This window comes from Amblyomma americanum, chromosome 1 (assembly GCF_052857255.1).
Source record: "Amblyomma americanum isolate KBUSLIRL-KWMA chromosome 1, ASM5285725v1, whole genome shotgun sequence".
In the NCBI taxonomy this organism is placed as follows: domain Eukaryota; kingdom Metazoa; phylum Arthropoda; class Arachnida; order Ixodida; family Ixodidae; genus Amblyomma; species Amblyomma americanum.
Window position 1 is genome coordinate 268384439 of NC_135497.1, and position 13763 is coordinate 268398201.

The window sequence follows — 13763 nt, forward strand, 5'->3', positions numbered from 1 at the left end:
GTCCTTATAATATGTAGTGATGTCTTTGTAATTAGATATTGGGTAGGCTCGTAGTAGGCTTCCTGAGCAAGTGTTAGTGCCCGGGGAGAGAGCGCGCGGGCCGCCTGATCGGCTAACTCATTGCCCTGGAGTCCCTGGTGGCCGGGAACGCAGATAAGGTTACAGTTTGGAGGGTCGCTGGACCGACAGCAATTTTGTAGGATGCGCCAGGCGAGAGGAGGTATCCAACCCAGCTCATATTTCCGACAGGCCCCCTTCGAGTCGGTAATAATGTGTTTCACTTGTGGAAGGGAGTGTGCGAGCGCAATCGCGATTTCCTCCGCGTGTGTTGCGCTGTAGGCGAGGAAAGATAGTCCTGCCACTGTGGTGTTGTCGTGGACCACTGCTGCGGTGAACCACCCCCCACGGTGGGGACCGGCAATGTCCACGTAATACACGTGTTGTTGCCGACCATAATGTCGCTCCAGTGCTTCCGCACGCGCCTGGCGACGGCCATTGTCGTCAAAGTGTGACATGTTGCGGGGAATGGGTCGGACCCTGAGGGCGCGTCTCCAGGGTTCTGGCGCTCGTACCCGTTCCTCAAAGGTGATGGTGTGTTGGATGTGGAGTCGGTCAAGAATGCGGCGACCGGATGGCGTTTGTGATAGGCGCGTATATTGGTTGACGAGATGGGCGTCTCGGAGTTCCCGATAGGTGTTGACCACCCCCAGGTCCAACAAACGCTGGTTGGATGTGGTAATGGGAAGGTCAAGAGCCCGTTTGATGACTTTGCGGTGCATGACCTCGAGTTGGTCCTCGTCGTGTTTGCGCATGTGAAGGTAGGGGGTTGAGTAGAGAATTCTACTCGTTACAAAGGCATGTGCCAGCCGCAAGGCATCTTTGCTTCGTAACCCCCCACGCTTGTTGGAGACTCGGCGTACCATACGGCCCACCTGATCGCCATACATGCGGAGTTTTGCGAGTGTTGTGTCCGGTCTGCGTTGTTGGTGAATAAAGAGACCGAGGATGCGGATCTCCTTGGCCTCTCTAATCGGACCCGAAGGGAGTGTGAGGTGAATTTAAGTGTCGTCCCCAGGAGAGGATCGAATATGGACAAATTCAGATTTGGTGGGACCACACTGGAGACCACAGTATGCAGCGTAAGTGTCCACTGCCTCCGCTGCCTCTTGTAGGCAGGTCTCCACGTGCCCGAGATTGCCTTCTGTTGCCCAGATAGAGATATCATCCGCATATAGGGCATATCGGATGCCAGGCATAGAGCTTAATTTTGCGGGAAGGTCTTTCATTGCGAGGTTGAAGAGGAGGGGAGATAAAACCGCACCCTGTGGTGTTCCCCGGGATCCGATGGTATAGGGTCCGTGTTCCTTCTCTTGAATTCGAATGTAGGCCTGTCGATTCGTGAGAAATTGCCAGATGTATCGGTATGTATTCTGACCACAGTTGGTATCTTGGAGGTGGCTAAGTATTACTTAATGTTTTACATTATCAAAGGCTCCTTTCAAATCCAAGGCTACGACTACTTTGTCATTGTGAGGGAGCTCTTTGGGCTCTAATATGTCATATTCCTGCAATGCGGGTTACCGCAGTGACCTCAAAGTTTTTTTCAAGTAGGGACCAAATGTTTACCACGAACCAGGCCAATGAGCGACCATGGAATAAAAAAAATAAACTCCGTCCGCGACAGGACTCGAACCTGCAATCTTCTGATCCGGAATCAGACGCCTTATCCATTAGGCCACGCGGACACAGCGCAGTAGCGTTAGCAAGACGCTTATCAATGGCGAGAACATTTCTGTGCCTTGAGATTATGGCGGCGAAGCAAAGAGGGGGCAAAGAAAAACGAGGAAGCGTCAATGCTTTCCGCATTCCTGCAATGCGGGTTACCGCAGTGACCTCAAAGTTTTGTTCATCATCATCACCATCATCATCATCAGCCTTACTACACCCACTGCAGGGCAAAGGCCTCTCCCATGTGTCTCCAATTAACCCTATCCTTTGCCAGTTGCATCCACCTTTTGCCTGCAAACTTCTTGATCTCATCTGCCCCCCTAACCTTCTGCCACCCCCTGCTATGCTTACTTTCTCTTGGAATCCACTCCGTTACCCTAAGGACCAGCGGTTATCTTGCCTTCGCATTACATGCCCTGCCCAAGTCCATTTCTTTCTCTTGATTTCGACTGGGATGTCAGTAACCCGTGTTTGTTCCCTCACCCACTCTGCCCGCTTCCGATCTCTTAACGTTACACCTATCATTTTTCTTTCCATGGCTCGCTGCGTTGTCCTTAACTTAAGCTGAACTCTTTTCGTTAGCCTCCACGTTTCTGCCCCGTAGGTGAGTACCGGTAAGATTATGCTGTCGTACACTTTCCTTTTGAGGGAAATTGGTAAACTGCCACTCATGATCTGCGAGAATTTGCCATATGCGCTCCACCCCATTCTTATTCTTCTAGTTATCTCCCTCTCATGATCCGGATCAGCTGTCACTACCTGCCCTAAGTAGACGTATTCCGTCACAATTTCTAGGCTCTCACTGCCAATTGTGAACTGTTGTTCCCTTGCTAGGCTGTTGAACATTACCTTGGTTTTCTGCATGTTAATTTTTAGACCCATCGATCTGCTCTGCCTGTCTAACTCATTGATCATGATTTGCAGTTCACCTCCTGAGTGACTCAGCAAGGCAATGTCATCAGCAAATCGCAGATTATTTAGGTATTCTCCATTTATTCTTATTCCCAACTGTTCCCAATTCAGGCTTCGAAATACCTCCTGTAAATATGCGGTGAACAGCATTGGCGAGATCGTGTCTCCTTGCCTGACGCCCTTCCTTATTGGAATTTTATTTCTGACTTTATGGAGGACTATAGTAGCTGTGCAGTTGCTATATATATCTTCCAGTATTTTGACATAAGGCTCTTCTACCCCCTGATTACACAATGCCTGTATGACTGCTGAGGTTTCCACTGAGTCGAATGCTTTCTCGTAATCAATGAAAGCTATATATAGAGGTTGGTTATATTCTGCGCATTTCTCTATCACCTGATTGATAGCGTGAATATGATCTGTTGTGGAATATCCTTTACGAAAGCCTGCCTGATCATTTGGTTGATTAAAGTCTAACGTTGCCCTGACTCTATTAGCGATTACCTTAGTAAATACTTTGTAGGCAACGGATAGTAAGCTGATCGGCCTGTAATTTTTCAAGTCCTTGGCGTCTCCCTTCTTATGAATTAAGATAATGTTTGCATTCTTCCAAGCTTCTGGTACAGTCGAGGTCATAAGGCATTGCGTATACAGCGTGGCTAGTTTTTCTAGCACGATGTCCCCTCCAACCTTCAACAGATCTGCTGTTACCTGATCCTCCCCAGCTGCTTTTCCCCTTTTCATTGCTTCTAAGGCTTTCTTTACTTCATCTTTCGTTACTCGCGGGATGACGCATTGCTGTGCACTGCTGTCTTCCTCATTAACGCTCTGATTACATTGGCTACTGTACAGGTCTGTGTAGAACTCTTCGGCTACGTTAACTATCTTATCCATATTGCTAATGACATTGCCCTGCTTGTCTCTTAATGCATACATCTGGTTTTTACCTATGCCTAGTTTCCTCTTCACTGTTTTTAGGCTACCTCTGTCCTTTATAGCATGCTCGATTCTCTCCATATTAAACTTCCTTATGTCGGCTACCTTGCGCTTATTTATTAACTTTGATAGCTCCGTTAGTTCTATTCTATCGGTAGGGTTAGATGCCCTCATGTTTTGGCGCTTCTTAATCAGATCTTTCGTCACCTGAGATAGGTTCCCGGTATCTTTTCGAACTGTCCTACCGCCTACTTCTACTGCGCACTCCGTAATTATTGATGTCAGATTATCGTGCATTGAATGAACATCAAGATCATCTTCTTCAGTTAAAGCCGAATATCTGTTTTGCAGCGCTATCCTAAACTTTTGTGCTTTCCCTCTTACGGCTAACTCGTTAACGGACAGGCCGCCATTGGAATCTGAACCTGGCAACGTTTAACGCTAGAACTTTAGCTAGTGAGGCTAGCCTAGCAGTGCTGTTTGAGGAACTAGCGGGAATTAAATGGGATGTGATAGGGCTTAGCGAAGTTAGGAGGACAGGTGAGGCGTATACAGTACTAAAGGACGGACACATACAGTGCTATCGCGGGTTAGAGGATAGACGAGAACTAGGTGTGTGATTCCTCATTAATAAGGATATAGCTGGCAACGTAGAGGAGTTCTACAGTATTAACGAGAGGGTAGCAGCTATAGTAATTAGGCTGAATAGGAGGTACAAGCTGAAAGTGGTGCAGGCCTACGCACCCACATCCAGCCATGATGACCAGACCGTTGAAAGTTTCTATGAGGACGTAGAATCGGCAATGAATAAAGTAAAATCGCAGTACACTGTACTGATGGGCGACTTCAATGCGAAGGTGGGCAAGAAGCAGGCTGACGACCACGCGGTAGGTGACTATGGGATAGGTTCTAGAAATAACAGGGGAGAATTATTAGTCGAATTCGCGGATAGAAATAATTTACGGATCATGAATACCTTCTTCCGCAAACGAGAAAACAGGAAGTGGACCTGTAAGAGCCCCAATGGTGAGATTAAAAATGAAATCAAATTCATACTATGCGCTAAACCTGGCATCATTCAGGATGTGGCCGTCCTCGGAAAGGTGCGTTGTAGCGACCACAGAATGGTAAGGTCTAGAATTAGCTTATACTTGAAGAGGGAACGGAAGAAGCTAGTGAAGTTTTTTTTCAAGTAGGGACCAAATGTTTACCACGAACCAGGCCAATGAGCGACCATGGAATAAAAAAAATAACTCCGTCCGCGACAGGACTCGAACCTGCAATCTTCTGATCCGGAATCAGACGCCTTATCCATTAGGCCACCGGACACAGCGCAGTAGCGTTAGCAAGACGCTTATCAATGGCGAGAACATTTCTGTGCCTTGAGATTATGGCGGCGAAGCAAAGAAGGGGGCAAATAAAAACGAGGAAGCGTCAATGCTTTCGCATTTCTGCAATGCGGGTTACCGCAGTGACCTCAAAGTTTTTTCAAGTAGGAACCAAATGTTTACCACGAACCAGGCCAATGAGCGACCATGGAATAAAAAAGAAATAAACTCCGTCCGCGACAGGACTCGAACCTGCAATCTTCTGATCCGGAATCAGACGCCTTATCCATTAGGCCACGCGGACACAGTGCAGTAGCGTTAGTAAGACGCTTATCAATAGCGAGAACATTTCTGTGCCTTGAGATTATGGCGGCGAAGCAAAGAGAGGGCAAAGAAAAACGAGGAAGCGTCAATGCTTTCGCATTTCTGCAATGCGGGTTACCGCAGTGACCTCAAAGTTTTTTTTCAAGTAGGGACCAAATGTTTACCACGAACCAGGCCAATGAGCGACCATGGAATAAAAAAGAAATAAACTCCGTCCGCGACAGGACTCGAACCTGCAATCTTCTGATCCGGAATCAGACGCCTTATCCATTAGGCCACGCGGACACAGTGCAGTAGCGTTAGTAAGACGCTTATCAATGGCGAGAACATTTCTGTGCCTTGAGATTATGGCGGCGAAGCAAAGAGGGGGCAAATAAAAACGAGGAAGCGTCAATGCTTTCGCATTTCTGCAATGCGGGTTACCGCAGTGACCTCAAAGTTTTTTTTCAAGTAGGGACCAAATGTTTACCACGAACCAGGCCAATGAGCGACCATGGAATAGAAAAGAAATAAACTCCGTCCGCGACAGGACTCGAACCTGCAAACTTCTGATCCGGAATCAGACGCCTTATCCATTAGGCCACGCGGACACACCGCAGTAGCGTTAGCAAGACGCTTATCAATGGCGAGAACATTTCTGTGCCTTGAGATTATGGCGGCGAAGCAAAGAGGGGGCAAATAAAAACGAGGAAGCGTCAATGCTTTCGCATTTCTGCAATGCTGGTTACCGCAGTGACCTCAAAGTTTTTTCAAGTAGGAACCAAATGTTTACCACGAACCAGGCCAATGAGCGACCATGGAATAAAAAAGAAATAAACTCCGTCCGCGACAGGACTCGAACCTGCAATCTTCTGATCCGGAATCAGACGCCTTATCCATTAGGCCACGCGGACACAGCGCATTAGCGTTAGCAAGACGCTTATCAATAGCGAGAACATTTTTGTGCCTTGAGATTATGGCGGCGAAGCAAAGAGAGGGCAAAGAAAAACGAGGTGGTGGTAGTGGTAAGCATTTATTATTTACAAAGAGGTGTTTGGGCCCAGGCCCTATGGCCCAGGTCCTCACAAATCTAGGTGGAGCCCCTATTCCGGAGCCCCAATGGCGTCTAGCGCCGCTCGTGCCCTGGCGACCAAGGTCCGTTGGGGCTGCAGGTCATGGCAGTTGAGCAGCGCCGCCTCCCAGGCCTCCCTAGAAGGGTGGGAGATGAAGGATTGGTAAGGCTGGAGATTGGAAGGGCAGGCCCAGACCATATGTAAAACGTCCGAAAACGTCGCTCCGCACAGCCTGCAGCCACCATCATATTCTGAATTGAAGTGTTTCAATACTGCCGGGCACAGCATTGTATTTGTAAAAATTTTGAGAAGAAGCCGTTCCTCTGCTCACCGGAGACCCTTACAGGGCTCCGGAAAGCGACGATGACTGTCCTTATAATATGTAGTGATGTCTTTGAATGTAATTAGATATTGGGTAGGCTCGTAATAGGCTTCCTGAGCAAGTGTGAGTGCCCGGGGAGAGAGCGCGCGGGCCGCCTGATCGGCTAACTCATTGCCCTGGAGTCCCTGGTGGCCGGGAGCCCAGATGAGGTTACAGTTTGAAGGGTCGCTGGACCGACAGCAATTTTGTAGGATGCGCCAGGCGAGAGGAGATATCCAACCCAGCTCATAGTTCCGACAGGCCCCCTTCGAGTCGGTAATGATGTGTTTCACTTGTGGGAGGGAGAGTGCGAGCGCAATCGCGATTTCCTCCGCGTGTGTTGCGCTGTAGGCGCGGAAAGTGAGTCCTGCCATGTGGTGTTGTCGTGGACCACTGCTGCGTTGAACCACCCCACACGGTGGGGACCGGCAATGTCCACGTAATACACGTGTTGTTGTCGACCATAATGTCGCTCCAGTGCTTCCGCACACGCCTGGCGACGGCCATTGTCGTCAGAGTGTGACATGTTGCGGGGAATGGGTCGGACCCTGAGGGCGCGTCTCCAGGGTTCTGGCGCTCGTACCCGTTCCTCAAAGGTGATGGTGTGTTGGATGTGGAGTCGGTCAAGAATGCGGCGACCGGATGGCGTTTGTGATAGGCGCTTATATTGGTTGACGAGATGGGCGTCTCGGAGTTCCCGATAGGTGTTGACCACCCCCAGGTCCAACAAACGCTGGTTGGATGTGGTAATGGGAAGGTCAAGAACCCGTTTGATGACTTTGCGGTGCATGACCTCGAGTTGGTCCTCGTCGTGTTTGCGCATGTGAAGGTAGGGGGTTGAGTAGAGAATTCTACTCGTTACAAAGGAGACCACAGTATGCAGCGTAAGTGTCCACTGCCTCCGCTGCCTGTTGTAGGCAGGTCTCCATGTGCCCGATATTGCCTTCTGTTGCCCAGATAGAGATATCATCCGCATATAGGGCATATCGGATGCCAGGCATAGAGCTTAATTTTGCGGGAAGGTCTTTCATTGCGAGGTTGAAGAGGAGAGGAGATAAAACCGCACCCTGTGGTGTTCCCCGGGATCCGATGGTATTGACCGTGTTCCTTGTCTTGAATTCGAATGTAGGACTGTCGATTCGTGAGAAATTGCCAGATGTATCGGTATGTATTCTGACCACAGTTGGTATCTTGGAGGTGTTTAAGTATTACTTCATGTTTTACATTATCAAAGGCTCCTTTCAAATCCAAGGCCAGGACTACTTTGTCATTGTGAGGGAGTTCTTTGGGCTCTAATATGTCATATTCCTGCAATGCGGGTTACCGCAGCGACCTCAAAGTTTTTTCAAGTAGGTACCAAATGTTTACCCCGAACCAGGCCAATGAGCGACCATGGAATAAAAAAAAATAAACTCCGTCCGCGACAGGACTCGAACCTGCAATCTTCTGATCCGGAATCAGACGCCTTATCCATTAGGCCACGCGGACACCGCGCAGTAGCGTTAGTAAGACGCTTATCAATGGCGAGAACATTTCTGTGCCTTGAGATTATGGCGGCGAAGCAATGAGGGGGCAAAGAAAAACGAGGAAGCATCAATGCTTTCGCATTTCTGCAATGCGGGTTACCGCAGTGACCTGAAAGTTTTTTCAAGTAGGAACAAAATGTTTACCAAGAACCAGGCCAATGAGCGACCATGGAATAAAAAAGAAATAAACTCCGTCCGCGACAGGACTCGAACCTGCAATCTTCTGATCCGGAATCAGACGCCTTATCCATTAGGCCACGCGGACACAGCGCATTAGCGTTAGCAAGACGCTTATCAATAGCGAGAACATTTCTGTGCCTTGAGATTATGGCGCCGAAGCAAAGAGAGGGCAAAAAAAAACGAGGTGGTGGTGGTGGTAAGCATTTATTATTTACAAAGAGGTGTTTGGGCCCAGGCCCTATGGCCCAGGTCCTCACAAATCTAGGTGGAGCCCCTATTCCGGAGCCCCAATGGCGTCTAGCGCCGCTCGTGCCCTGGCGACCAAGGTCCGTTGGGACTGCAGGTCATGGCAGTTGAGCAGCGCCGCCTCCCAGGCCTCCCTAGAAGGGTGGGAGATGAAGGATTGGTAAGGCTGGAGATTGGAAGGGCAGGCCCAGACCATATGTAAAACGTCCGAAAACGTCGCTCCGCACAGCCTGCAGCCACCATCATAATCTGAATTGAAGGGTTTCAATACTGCCGGGCACAGCATTGTATTTGCAAAAATTTTGAGAAGAAGCCGTTCCTCTGCTCACAGGAGACCCTTACAGGGCTCCGGAAAGCGACGATGACTGTCCTTATAATATGTAGTGATGTCTTTGAATGTAATTAGATATTGGGTAGGCTCGTAGTAGGCTTCCTGAGCAAGTGTGAGTGCCCGGGGAGAGAGCGCGCGGGCCGCCTGATCGGCTAACTCATTGCCCTGGAGTCCCTGGTGGCCGGGAGCCCAGATGAGGTTACAGTTTGGAGGGTCGCTGGACCGACAGCAATTTTGTAGGATGCGCCAGGCGAGAGGAGGTATCCAACCCAGCTCATAGTTCCGACAGGCCCCCTTCGAGTCGGTAATGATGTGTTTCACTTGTGGGAGGGAGAGTGCGAGCGCAATCGCGATTTCCTCCGCGTGTGTTGCGCTGTAGGCGCGGAAAGTGAGTCCTGCCACTGTGGTGTTGTCGTGGACCACTGCTGCGTTGAACCACCCCACACGGTGGGGACCGGCAATGTCCACGTAATACACGTGTTGTTGTCGACCATAATGTCGCTCCAGTGCTTCCGCACGCGCCTGGCGACGGCCATTGTCGTCAAAGTGTGACATGTTGCGGGGAATGGGTCGGACCCTGAGGGCGCGTCTCCAGGGTTCTGGCGCTCGTACCCGTTCCTCAAAGGTGATGGTGTGTTGGATGTGGAGTCGGTCAAGAATGCGGCGACCGGATGGCGTTTGTGATAGGCGCGTATATTGGTTGACGAGATGGGCGTCTCGGAGTTCCCGATAGGGGTTGACCACCCCCAGGTCCAACAAACGCTGGTTGGATGTGGTAATGGGAAGGTCAAGAGCCCGTTTGATGACTTTGCGGTGCATGACCTCGAGTTGGTCCTCGTCGTGTTTGCGCATGTGAAGGTAGGGGGTTGAGTAGAGAATTCTACTCGTTACAAAGGAGACCACACTGGAGACCACAGTATGCAGCGTAAGTGTCCACTGCCTCCGCTGCCTGTTGTAGGCAGGTCTCCATGTGCCCGATATTGCCTTCTGTTGCCCAGATAGAGATATCATCCGCATATAAGGCATATCGGATGCCAGGCATAGAGCTTAATTTTGCGGGAAGGTCTTTCATTGCGAGGTTGAAGAGGAGAGGAGATAAAGCCGCACCCTGTGGTGTTCCCCGGGATCCGATGGTATAGGGTCCGTGTTCCTTGTCTTGAATTCGAATGTAGGCCTGTCGATTCGTGAGAAATTGCCAGATGTATCGGTATGTATTCTGACCACAGTTGGTATCTTGGAGGTGGTTAAGTATTACTTCATGTTTTACATTATCAAAGGCTCCTTTCAAATCCAAGGCCAGGACTACTTTGTCATTGTGAGGGAGTTCTTTGGGCTCTAATATGTCATATTCCTGCAATGCGGGTTACCGCAGTGACCTCAAAGTTTTTTCAAGTAGGAACCAAATGTTTACCACGAACCAGGCCAATGAGCGACCATGGAATAAAAAAGAAATAAACTCCGTCCGCGACAGGACTCGAACCTGCAATCTTCTGATCCGGAATCAGACGCCTTATCCATTAGGCCACGCGGACACAGTGCGGTAGCGTTAGTAAGACGCTTATCAATGGCGAGAACATTTCTGTGCCTTGAGATTATGGCGGCGAAGCAAAGAGAGGGCAAAGAAAAACGAGGAAGCGTCAATACTTTCGCATTTCTGCAATGCTAGTTACCGCAGTGACCTCAAAGTTTTTTCAAATAGGAACCAAATGTTTACCACGAACCAGGCCCATGAGCGACCATGGAATAAAAAAGAAATAAACTCCGTCCGCGACAGGACTCGAACCTGCAATCTTCTGATCCGGAATCAGACGCCTTATCCATTAGGCCACGCGGACACAGCGCAGTCGCGTTAGTAAGACGCTTATCAATGGCGAGAACATTTCTGTGCCTTGAGATTATGGCGGCGAAGTAAAGAGAGGGCAAAGAAAATCGAGGAAGCGTCAATGCTTTCGCATTTCTGCAATGGTAGTTACCGCAGTGACCTCAAGGTTTTTTCAAGTAGGAACCAAATGTTTACCACGAACCAGGCCAATGAGCGACCATGGAATAGAAAAGAAATAAACTCCGTCCGCGACAGGACTCGAACCTGCAATCTTCTGATCCGGAATCAGACGCCTTATCCACTAGGCCACGCGGACACAGTGCGGTAGCGTTAGTAAGACGCTTATCAATGGCGAGAACATTTCTGTGCCTTGAGATTATGGCGGCGAAGCAAAGAGAGGGCAAAGAAAAACGAGGAAGCGTCAATACTTTCGCATTTCTGCAATGCTGGTTACCGCAGTGACCTCAAAGTTTTTTCAAATAGGAACCAAATGTTTACCACGAACCAGGCCCATGAGCGACCATGGAATAAAAAAGAAATAAACTCCGTCCGCGACAGGACTCGAACCTGCAATCTTCTGATCCGGAATCAGACGCCTTATCTATTAGGCCACGCGGACACAGCGCAGTCGCGTTAGTAAGACGCTTATCAATGGCGAGAACATTTCTGTGCCTTGAGATTATGGCGGCGAAGTAAAGAGAGGGCAAAGAAAATCGAGGAAGCGTCAATGCTTTCGCATTTCTGCAATGGTAGTTACCGCAGTGACCTCAAGGTTTTTTCAAGTAGGAACCAAATGTTTACCACGAACCAGGCCAATGAGCGACCATGGAATAGAAAAGAAATAAACTCCGTCCGCGACAGGACTCGAACCTGCAATCTTCTGATCCGGAATAAGACGCCTTATCCATTAGGCCACGCGGACACAGTGCAGTAGCGTTAGTAAGACGCTTATCAATGGCGAGAACATTTCTGTGCCTTGAGATTATGGTGGCGAAACAAAGAGAGGGCAAAGAAAAACGAGGAAGCGTCAATGCTTTCGCATTTCTGCAATGCGGGTTACCGCAGTGACCTCAAAGTTTTTTCAAATAGGAACCAAATGTTTACCACAAACCAGGCCAATGAGCGACCATGGAATAAAAAAGAAATAAACTCCGTCCGCGACAGGACTCGAACCTGCAATCTTCTGATCCGGAATCAGACGCCTAATCCATTAGGCCACGCGGACACAGTGCAGTAGCGTTAGTAAGACGCTTATCAATGGCGAGAACATTTCTGTGCCTTGAGATTATGGTGGCGAAACAAAGAGAGGGCAAAGAAAAACGAGGAAGCGTCAATGCTTTCGCATTTCTGCAATGCGGGTTACCGCAGTGACCTCAAAGTTTTTTCAAATAGGAACCAAATGTTTACCACGAACCAGGCCAATGAGCGACCATGGAATAAAAAAGAAATAAACTACGTCCGCGACAGGACTCGAGCCTGCAATCTTCTGATCCGGAATAAGACGCCTTATCCATTAGGCCACGCGGACACAGTGCAGTAGCGTTAGTAAGACGCTTATCAATGGCGAGAACATTTCTGTGCCTTGAGATTATGGCGGCGAAGCAAAGAGAGGGCAAAGAATAACGAGGAAGCGTCAATGCTTTCGCATTTCTGCAATGCGGGTTACCGCAGTGACCTCAAAGTTTTTTCAAATAGGAACCAAATGTTTACCACGAACCAGGCCAATGAGCGACCATGGAATAAAAAAGAAATAAACTCCATCCGCGACAGGACTCGAACCTGCAATCTTCTGATCCGGAATCAGACGCCTTATCCATTAGGCCACGCGGACTTTTTTTTTATCCATTAGGCCACGCGGACACAGTGCAGTAGCGTTAGTAAGACGCTTATCAATGGCGAGAACATTTCTGTGCCTTGAGATTATGGCGGCGAAGCAAAGAGAGGGCAAAGAAAAACGAGGAAGCGTCAATGCTTTCGCATTTCTGGTTACCAAAGTGACCTAAAGGTTTTTTCAAGTAGGAACCAAATGTTTACCACGAACCAGGCCAATGAGTGACCATGGAATAAAAATGAAATAAACTCCGTCCGCGACAGGACTCGAACCTGCAATCTTCTGATCCGGAATCAGACGCCTTATCCATTAGGCCACGCGGACACAGTGCAGTAGCGTTAGTAAGACGCTTATCAATCGCGAGAACATTTCTGTGCCTTGAGATTATGGTGGCGAAACAAAGAGAGGGCAAAGAAAACGAGGAAGCGTCAATGCTTTCGCATTTCTGCAATGCGGGTTACCGCAGTGACCTCAAAGTTTTTTCAAGTAGGGACCAAATGTTTACCACGAACCAGGCCAATGAGCGACCATGGAATAAAAAAAAATAAACTCCGTCCGCGAACCTGCAATCTTCTGCTCCCGAATCAGACGCCTTATCCATTAGGCCACGCGGACACAGAGCAATAGTGTTAGCAAGACGCTTATCAATCGCGAGAACATTTCTGTGCCTTGAGATTATGGTGGCGAAACAAAGAGAGGGCAAAGAAAACGAGGAAGCGTCAATGCTTTCGCATTTCTGCAATGCGGGTTACCGCAGTGACCTCAAAGTTTTTTCAAGTAGGGACCAAATGTTTACCACGAACCAGGCCAATGAGCGACCATGGAATAAAAAAAAATAAACTCCGTCCGCGAACCTGCAATCTTCTGCTCCCGAATCAGACGCCTTATCCATTAGGCCACGCGGACACAGAGCAATAGTGTTAGCAAGACGCTTATCAATGGCGAACACATTTCGGTTCCTTGAGATTATGGCGGCGCTGGAAAAGCTCAAGTGGCAATTCTGCTTTATTCGAGCAGAATTTGAGAGCTGCAGACACCTTCGACGCATGATTGAAAGGCGCACGCTGAGAAGGCTTCACCGCGAAAATCGCATGCCTTTGCAACGTGGACAGAAGATATTCAAAATTCCTCATGTGCGCTTTTGCTCATAGCAATGTTGCCCAAGACAAGGCGGCTGACCATGTGT

General features: G+C 48.9%; 1 protein-coding gene and 15 non-coding genes across 16 annotated transcripts in view; 1 reads left to right on the top strand and 15 right to left on the bottom strand.

Moving 5' to 3' along the window:
• The window catches only part of LOC144115051 (nose resistant to fluoxetine protein 6-like), a 77576-nt gene that overhangs the window by 31942 nt on the left and 31871 nt on the right, over window positions 1-13763 (top strand). The window lies entirely within an intron of this gene.
• Window positions 1673-1745, bottom strand: TRNAR-CCG (transfer RNA arginine (anticodon CCG)). The gene has a single exon. It is a non-coding gene; the product is annotated as a tRNA-Arg (tRNA).
• TRNAR-CCG (transfer RNA arginine (anticodon CCG)) lies at window positions 5136-5208 on the bottom strand. The gene has a single exon. It is a non-coding gene; the product is annotated as a tRNA-Arg (tRNA).
• Window positions 5441-5513, bottom strand: TRNAR-CCG (transfer RNA arginine (anticodon CCG)). The gene has a single exon. It is a non-coding gene; the product is annotated as a tRNA-Arg (tRNA).
• Window positions 5746-5818, bottom strand: TRNAR-CCG (transfer RNA arginine (anticodon CCG)). Its single transcript has one exon. It is a non-coding gene; the product is annotated as a tRNA-Arg (tRNA).
• TRNAR-CCG (transfer RNA arginine (anticodon CCG)) lies at window positions 6049-6121 on the bottom strand. Its single transcript has one exon. It is a non-coding gene; the product is annotated as a tRNA-Arg (tRNA).
• TRNAR-CCG (transfer RNA arginine (anticodon CCG)) lies at window positions 8057-8129 on the bottom strand. Its single transcript has one exon. It is a non-coding gene; the product is annotated as a tRNA-Arg (tRNA).
• Window positions 8360-8432, bottom strand: TRNAR-CCG (transfer RNA arginine (anticodon CCG)). Its single transcript has one exon. It is a non-coding gene; the product is annotated as a tRNA-Arg (tRNA).
• TRNAR-CCG (transfer RNA arginine (anticodon CCG)) lies at window positions 10384-10456 on the bottom strand. The gene has a single exon. It is a non-coding gene; the product is annotated as a tRNA-Arg (tRNA).
• Window positions 10687-10759, bottom strand: TRNAR-CCG (transfer RNA arginine (anticodon CCG)). Its single transcript has one exon. It is a non-coding gene; the product is annotated as a tRNA-Arg (tRNA).
• TRNAR-CCG (transfer RNA arginine (anticodon CCG)) lies at window positions 10990-11062 on the bottom strand. The gene has a single exon. It is a non-coding gene; the product is annotated as a tRNA-Arg (tRNA).
• TRNAR-CCG (transfer RNA arginine (anticodon CCG)) lies at window positions 11293-11365 on the bottom strand. The gene has a single exon. It is a non-coding gene; the product is annotated as a tRNA-Arg (tRNA).
• Window positions 11596-11668, bottom strand: TRNAR-CCG (transfer RNA arginine (anticodon CCG)). The gene has a single exon. It is a non-coding gene; the product is annotated as a tRNA-Arg (tRNA).
• On the bottom strand, window positions 11899-11971 carry TRNAR-CCG (transfer RNA arginine (anticodon CCG)). Its single transcript has one exon. It is a non-coding gene; the product is annotated as a tRNA-Arg (tRNA).
• Window positions 12505-12577, bottom strand: TRNAR-CCG (transfer RNA arginine (anticodon CCG)). Its single transcript has one exon. It is a non-coding gene; the product is annotated as a tRNA-Arg (tRNA).
• Window positions 12829-12901, bottom strand: TRNAR-CCG (transfer RNA arginine (anticodon CCG)). Its single transcript has one exon. It is a non-coding gene; the product is annotated as a tRNA-Arg (tRNA).